General features: G+C 34.8%; 1 pseudogene; it reads left to right on the top strand.

Annotated features, from left to right (window-relative positions):
• The first annotated feature begins 225 nt into the window (after positions 1-225).
• LOC110702752 lies at positions 226-8,284 on the top strand (annotated as a pseudogene).
• Positions 8,285-8,939: the final 655 nt, after the last annotated feature.

Genomic DNA, 8,939 nt, shown 5'->3' with positions numbered 1-8,939 from the left:
TTGCTGAGTTTTTTTTTTTGTTATTTTAATAGCGTGAACTGAAAAGCCCTGCTAAACATTTACGACTTTTAGACCAGCATTTTCCTTATGAGCCTTGGCCCGACCCGACCAAATAGGCTGAAATTTTTAGCCTAGACTCGGCCTGAACCCTTCTGCGGTTCTGCCCCGCCTTTGGTCACCTCTAGAAAGTTCCACACTTCCTCATTGAGAGGGGCAAAACAGGAATATATTTAATGCTTGCAATTGCAAACAACTTCCCATTCAATACCTTCACAATTGACATTTTTACCACCTCCTTCTTCCTAAAAAATATCCTATCCAAACAAACAACATTTTCACACTTACTCTTCCCCCGCAATTTTAAGTTTTAACACCATCCTCGATTCCTCCTCTAATCTCCTTATTTCAGATCTGTGTTTTCAGGTACTATTGAATTTCTTTTATTTATGAAAACAATTATAATTAATCTTGATTTTGATGTCAAGATCCTATGGTTTATGTTACGGAATAATTTCTCGATTATAATTGCATGATCTGGGTTAATTTTAATTTTTTATGGAATGATATATTTTGGGTAATTGTTGAAATTTTATTAATCAAATAATATGAAAAAATCATTTCTTTTTTAGGTAAGATTGTATTATGGTGTTGAATTGTATGAGTTATAGATGTAATGTCAAAATTCATCATGGGGTTTTCTTATGAGAGATGACGAGTCTAATTTTTGAAATTGTGGTGTTGATTGTTTATCATAATCTGAGCTGTTTGGGGTACCTAAAGATATAGGCGGTGATAAGTTCATTAAGCTGTACTCTCTTCGTTCTTTTTGTACTTTCGACATTTCCTTTGAGAAGCCCTCATAAATAAAGTCAAATGGGGCAAATAAAAAGGGATAGAAGGAGTAATACAATATCCGTAGTTATAGACTTGAGGCTGGTGTGAACCGAATCGTAAATTTGTTTTGCATATGTTGGAGTATTCTAAGCCAAATTTATATTCTGATAGTACATGTTCAGCATGTAAATCAACATAGTGTTAGTGGCAATGCAAGAGTTTGTAAAGCTGCCGAATATATCAATATGATTGCGTATTTGCGTTATTTATTTCATTTGCTATTGAAAGGTGAATTTAAGCTGGTTGTTTTTATTGGAGTAAGAGTTTTCTATGTAATTGTAGCTCTGGCAGAGTAGCCTTTATCACCCATTTATTGTGTATTTTCAAGAATGCTCCCTATACTCTTGTTTTTGTTGATTGCGGGTAACTTCTCCAAGATTTTTCTCTCCATTCGGTGGTTGCTTGTTTGGTTCAGATAATCAGATTTGACTTCAAACTGAAACTGGTTGGATTTTTGTCATGTGCTTATAGGCTAATAGATCATGTAAATACTTGATCTCTGATACTTGCTCCCTTCAGTGTTGGAACAGATGACCCCAGTTTGCCCATTTGTCAAAGCTACTCGTCCTGATGATGCCTCTTCAAAAAGAAGTGGTGAAAATATATGTAAACATGCAGCAAAACATGAGAGTAAAGCTAAAAGTGAGCTAAAAGTGAGTCTGTTGATTCTGGCGTAAATGAACCTAAGTGTCCTCTTGGATATGATTCTCGTTCATTCAAAATTGGCCCTCTCAGCTGTGTGCTATGCAAAGCCCTTTTGTTTGAGAGCAGTAAATGTGTGCCTTGCTCCCACATATATTGCAAGTAAGTTAAATTTATTCGTGATCACTACTGCTTTCAACGCCTTTATTTTTGAAGGAAATTTCACGATTATTATGTTACTGCTCCTTTCTATCCTTGACTAGGTTTCTTATTTTGCTTGGCAATCCAGGGCATGCATATCTCGCTTTAATGACTGTCCATTATGTGGGGCTGATATTGAGAAGATTGAACATGATGAAGAAACTCAAAAGCTTGTTGATAAGTTCATTGCTGGTCATGCTAGGTCTCCTGCCAGTACAGATGCCGAGGAGGAAGTTAGCAAAAATAAATCTGTGATTTATGAAGATGTCTCATTAGAGAGAGGTGCTTTTTTGGTTCAACATGCCATGAGGGTAAGTTGTGGTGTGAATAGTTAATGTCTAAAAGCATGCTAATGGATATTGAACTTGAAGTTAGTCAACTGTTAAGTTTTAGCTTTAAAAGTATGTTCAATCATGTACTTTCTTTTGTATTTGTAGGCATTTCGTGCTCAGAACGTGGAGAGTGCTAAATCCAGGCTGTCACTTTGTGCTGCCGATATCAGGGAACAATTAAAGGAATCTGGTAACAAGCCAGAATTGTGCTCCCAACTTGGGGCTGTGCTGGGAATGCTGGGAGATTGCTGGTATACTCTCTCCCTTTCTTCCCCCCTTTCTCTTACTTACACCTCATAGAACTTCACTATGCGCTAGGAACTGGATTGCTCATCCTTTTAGCATCATCAGAAGTTTATATAAGGCTACCTTAGTTTAGCACTTTAATGATGTATATTCAATTTTTCTAGATAATAATTTTGAAAAAACCTTCATATAGTTTGATTGTTTGAGGAGTGATGAGGAAAGGGTTATCTACAGGGCTATCGATGTTTGACAGGTTATGGCTCTGCAGAAATTTCTAGTTTACATAAAGATCAAGGGAAGGTATTCAATGCATGGCTGAAATGTTTGAGATGACTCACTTAGTGTTAACTTGTTCATAAGAGCAAGGGTGACTTTCATTTATATTTTATTTACACAGTACTAAGGGTAGGTGGAATGCTATATGTGTTAGTCTTTTCTGAATCCTATTATTTGACAATTTCCATAGTCCCTCTTGTTGTGAGATCTAGCCTTTGTTCAAGAACAATGTATTTGGTACATTAGAATCATTGTTATTATCTTTCATCCCTTGATTTAACTAATGTAGTAACCTTTGTACATCTTGTGGGCCTCAATAATTATTTTTTGTAACTTGTGGCTTACACTGAGTTATTCCATGGTCAGATGCGTATATTGTGGCAAGTTCTTATGCAACCAATGCATAGATATGACTGTTAAGTAATAAATTTGTTTATTACTTTTTGAAAGTGTTGAAAGATGGCAAAAGCAATGACACAATCGTTAAAACTCTAATACATGTATTCACTTTTAAAGCTTAAAAATTCCCACAGTTTTCCAAACATTGTTCTACTTTTATGTGTATTTCCCATCATCCTTGGGACCAAGAAGAACCGCTTTGAAGACATTAAGCATGCAATAATAATTTGTATCATATTTAGTACAAGTGATGAGAAGACATCTTTTGTGCTATTTCCTCTGCAGGAGAAGTTAGCGAAAAGATTTCAGTATTTTTCCAGTTAAAAGGATAATGCTGCATACATCTTTGACACCTAATCACGGTCACTGAAGGAGTGGAGGGGATCATTCTCCGTGTGACGTTTTTCATTTTGCTCAGCTTGTCTTGTTGTCTTTCTCAGTGTCTGCACTATTACCTGTAGAACTGCAATTGTTTACAGAACTTTGGTCTTACTATACTTTTATGATCATACCCATAACTGGAGCCCTGCTAAAGAACATAGCTGAAGACTTTTAGGAGGTTGAATAATCTGTGAGGGATGGACATTGAGTAAAGCACTTTGGTCTTACTGTTCTCTTAACAATACTATACCCATAACTGGGACCCATCAAAAGCAAGTAGCTCAAGACTTTTTAGCATGTTTAATTCTCTGTACCATATTAGGTGTACAACCTCCAAAAGCAACCCTCTGAGAAGAACCATCTTTGACATGTCTGAAGATTCTGGATCTCCCTTCTTTTTATAGCGCCAATTTCTTCTATAGGTAAAAGAGAGGGGAAGGGATTTAAAGTACTTTTCTGGTTGACAGTGTGCATCTTTGAGTCCTGGGGTGATTGGGGGCATCATCATCATCATATATAGGGTAGAAGGAGAAGGATAAAATTGCAGAAGTTTTTCACTAAATGTGCTTATTTTTTCCACTAAATGTTCAAATTTAATTTTGAGCTGATAAATTTTTCAATATTCTGGAAAAATGGAGTGTATATATATATATATATATATATATATATATATATATATATTTAATTTTCTCAATTTGCACAGCTTGTGTTGTGATCTTTCACAGTGTCCCTTACGTGTCTATAACTTAAAAGATTGCTACTGCACTCATCATTTCTTTATTTTCTTTATGATTGAACTTATTAGTTTTTTTTTTTTTTTGGCATTTTAAGAAGAATATTGTTATCTTCTTAACCTACGAAAAATATTCTGAACTCACTAAGTTTATTGCAGTCGTGCAATGGGAGATGCTAGATCTGCCGTCACCTACTTTGAAGAAAGTGTTGAATTTTTGTCACAAGTGCCTCCTGACGATATGGAGGTGATACATTCACACATCATGTGACAGCTGCAAATTTAATCTGCAAATTTTACTGTATTGACACTAATTAATAATGAATATATTATTGGCAGATTATACACACTCTCTATGTTACTCGGACTCTTCATTTCACCTCACGTACCCGTGTCGGACCCTCGACACTCGGACATGGGTATGACACCGGACACTTCACTTTTAGTCCAAAATCATGGAAATTTTTCAAAAAAAAGCCGAGTCGGACGCTTAGACACATACCCGTGTCAGACATGGGTACCCGAGTCCAAGTAACATAGCACACTCTTTCCGTTTCACTGAATAAAATTGGAGACCTGAAGTACTATGATGGAGATCTGCAAGCTTCAAGAACTTATTATTTCCGTTGTTTGGAAGTTCGTCGTAATGCCATGTTAAATCACCATGATAATGCATCTCTGGTTAGCTCCTGTTTCAATTTGTTGCATATGATGTCTTAGCTGCTTAGTTTATTGAATATTCCTAGTAAATTTCTCTTTTGCAACTGTTCTTCATTGTGAAATAGGAAAGCAGAAACGGTTATATATTATTCCTTTCTTTTTCTCTCTCCCTTTCATGGTTGCAAAACACAGGTTTCTTGTCAAGTGGTGATCAATGAGTGATATAATAACCTGTTTCTTTTATTTTATTTTTTTCTGTATTGTATTTGTCTCAACGCTCTTACAACTTATAAGGTGACCATCACACCCAACTGTCTAACCTTCTGTTTTGTAAAAAGGATCTGGTTGTGACTTGTGAACAATGCACTCTGTTTAATTTTGGAACATTTCACCGAGCTAAATTTACTAGGTAATAGTATTTGCCAAATATGTTGTAGAAGGGAATAATTTCTATGAACACATCTGTGTTGGAGTTAATCAGTGTTAGCTAATTGGGGTTTGGGAGTATCTCAATGTAAATCTTTTTTTTTTTTTTTTTTTTTTTTTTTTTTTTTTTTTTTTTGGTTTGTTAAGTGGGAACAATAAATATGGGAAAGAAAACCTTAATGACAATAATGAGATCAACTTTTATAACAGTAGTTAAAAAGTTTTATTTTTTAACTATTTTTTTTTTTTGAGAAGGTTTTGTGTAGAACGGATTCACGTGAGACCGGGCTCAGCAACAAAAATCGATAATATTGTCTTATTTCTTGAAAAAAATTATCTTATTCCTGATTAAAATAGTTTTATTTCTTGTTTCAACAAAAAAAAAAAATAGTTTTATTTCTGATAAAAAATATGTTATTCCTGACTAGATTAGTCTTATTTCTGATAAAAAATTATCTTATTCCTAACTAAAATAGTCTTATTTCTGATAAAAATTATCTTATTTCTGACTAAAAATTTATAATTCCTAACAAATATTAAACCAATTAATATTTATCTAATACCTGACCATACTAATCTAAAACCTGACAATGAACGTCTAATACCTTGCCCATCTGATTCAATTCACACCGCATATTGTCAGTGTTATATTCATCCCCATATCCATCCCCTTGTTCTCCAGTGATGTATGTATGTGTTTCTGTGGATTTGACACTTTTCTATTCTGGTGTAGAAGGCGGCTAATGGACCGAAATACGCTCCAGAAATCATCTTCGAAATCGTCGGCGTCATGCTGTCAACAGAAGACGCCATTGAAATTGAGGTCTCTGAAGTTTTATATGGGCTGATGAAGCAATCTCAAGCCCCATCGAAGCAAGAGGTGGGATAATAATTAAATGTTTTAGCTAAATTGGATTCTAGATCTGTTCATGATTCTAAATCAATGGAATTTGTGATGAATTCTCCCTCTTTTTCGGACCAAATTGATGGAATTTGTGATGAATTTCTCCCAAAATCGAAACAGGACAGAGATAATGAAAGTTTCGAAGGTGCGTAAATGAATCGACCCAAAGGTTGAGGATGAAGAAGCAGCATTGTTCTCAAGTCCGGACTCACGTGAGTCCGTTCTAAACAAAAGTTTCTTTTTTTTTTTTTTGTAATCCCTTGATGAATATGAGGATGCTAATTCTTCTAAATTATAAATTTGTCAAAAGAAATGTGGTTCTAATTTAAAATTTGTCAAATGAAATGCTGCTGTGACAGAACAGCATTTCATTCAACAATTTTTAGTTTAAAAGAATTATATGTTTTGTCGGAATAACATTTCAACAAATAGGAATTAGATATCCAATCCGAAATTTGAGATATTGCTATCCGAATCCGATTCAAAAAATTTCAGATATTTGAAAATTTCGGATTGGATGTTCCGGATATCCAACATCTGAAATATTATACAATAATATCTAATTTAGATTTTCTAGAAAGAAAATGTAAAATAAAGCCCAAATTTTTGGATTTTTGGATCAGAGTTATTCAATACCCAAAATATAGATATTCGGATTGGATATCCGTTATCCAAAATAATTTGGATATATTGGATATCTGAAAATCCGAAAATTGATATCCGAAGAGGTATCCGTTATCCGAGAAATTTGGATCGGATATCTGATCCGAATTTATTTCGGACCGGACATCCTATATTATGGGATCAGATCTTTGAATTTTCAGATAGTTTTTCTCAGCTGTACATACAAAAACCCAACTGCATAACTTTTTACTAGTTACTACCTTGGTCTTCTACTTTTTATGTAGTTAAGCAAATTTTATAATGTCTCTCTTCCTAAGTTATTGCTTCCTGTGATTCCAGACTTTAGATGTAGCAGTTTCTTTAGCAAAAGTGTCTGACGTTGACAGAGGGCTTGGTAATGAAGAGGGAGCTATTTCTGGCTTTCATGAAGGTGTAAACATGTTACAATCTTTGAAGATAGACACTAGTCAAGAAGCACTTGAACAAAGGGTATGGCTTCTTGGAGTTCTTGGTCAAGCTCTACTATAATTTTTTTTTTTTTGGTGGTTTTCCTTTTTCGCTTTTCAATTGATACCAAATTACTAAGGCCCTTATGTTTTGAAGGTCAAATTTCATCTGCTTGGCTTCTTTTAGATTGCCAGATTCATGTCTCGCTATACTATGTAAATGCTGGTATATCAGTATATGTGGCAATTTAACCAGAAAAAATGAAAAATCTTGCAACCTGATGACTTGCAGTCATTTCCAGTTGAGATGGCTGAACTGTGTACAAAACGATATCCAAAGTTTATTAGCATGCTTTGTAAAAAGACATGTCATGTAGGATGAAACTCTTCCTGAAAAATAATATCTCTATTAAGCTTTTCTCACTTAAAGCCCCTTCACAATTAGCGCTGTTTGAAAGTTACAGAGTATTATTTTATTAAGCCCATTGATCTTTCTGAACCTCTTCTTGTGTCTTGATATTTGAAGCAGTTGGACATGTAGTCAATAGCCTCCTGGTTCTTTAGTTCTTGTTGTTAATTTAGTAGTTCACTTTCATGCAGAAGTAGATAGATAGATATTCTTACATCAAACAAAGCTTACCTTTAAACTTGCCTTGCAGCGACTGTCAGTGTTGGAATTCCTCAATAGCCAAATTACAGAAAATCAACCAGATCAAACCAGCTAGAAGACAGCTCTGTATGAATGAAAGTTGTGACACAAGAGTGACAAGACCTCTGTATGATTCAACTTGGGCGAGTATATGTACAATAAAAGCTTATGTATTTCGTGGAGATTGAGAATCTGTAGTTGATGGGAGGTACCCTTGGTAGAACTATGTGAAACCTTGGGAATGTGGGGATGTTATGCGGGCAACCCTTGCATGCCATATTTTATCTGCCCTTAGAATGATGACGATATGCTTTGTTCACCTTCTTATGTGACTTTGTATCCTGGGAAAAAAATTGATTCTCTAAAATGTCATCGATTGTAAAGAAAACCACTTTCCTGTACATATAACCTTTATGCTGTAACAAATTCTTCAGCGTTGAAACTTGAAAGTATTATCCTGTGTTTCCTCAATAATAGTAGTCTGGTCTCGACAAAGATTGCTCCTCTTTCTGTAGCATATTTGCCAGTGTGTTATACATCCATGTGCTTGTATTATCCAGTTGCAGCTCTGGCACAAAAAACGAGTTTAGGAACGAAGATAAACCGTGATGAAATCATAAGAGGCTAGTTATCGAAGCTTCTCAGAGTGAGGATCAGTCTCGCCTCTTGGGACACCAAGCAAGGTGGTGATGTGTATGATGTTGCTGTTGTGACATTCGTTTCCATAAATTGATGAGTGCAATTTTGAAGGAAAATGCATCTTTAAAAGATGCGGGGAGCAAATCAATAGGCAGGCAAAGTAACTGTAGTGCCTTAGTGGTGGTGGTATGTATTTGCTTTGCACTAAATATATACGACGTATGTATTTTTAGTTTATTTTATACCACGGATCATTGAAAATATCAAGAACAGCAAGTGGGATAAGTTCTTTTTGAATTAACCACTGAGAAAAAAATATGGTATAGTTTTACAAAATTAAATGTGGATATCAAATAATCAATTCTTCAATACTATATACTAAAGTAATTACCGGTCTTATCCCCCTAATACACGCGTCACCCTTTCAATAAAAATTTTCCCGTAGTTTTTTGTTTATCTTTTAAAAAAGTTTGTTGCTTTTCCCAAA

Source organism: Chenopodium quinoa, unplaced genomic scaffold (assembly GCF_001683475.1).
Source record: "Chenopodium quinoa cultivar QQ74 unplaced genomic scaffold, ASM168347v1, whole genome shotgun sequence".
NCBI lineage: Eukaryota > Viridiplantae > Streptophyta > Magnoliopsida > Caryophyllales > Amaranthaceae > Chenopodium > Chenopodium quinoa.
The sequence above is the reverse complement of the archived record's forward strand: the minus strand, read 5'-3'. Positions and strand labels throughout refer to the sequence as shown.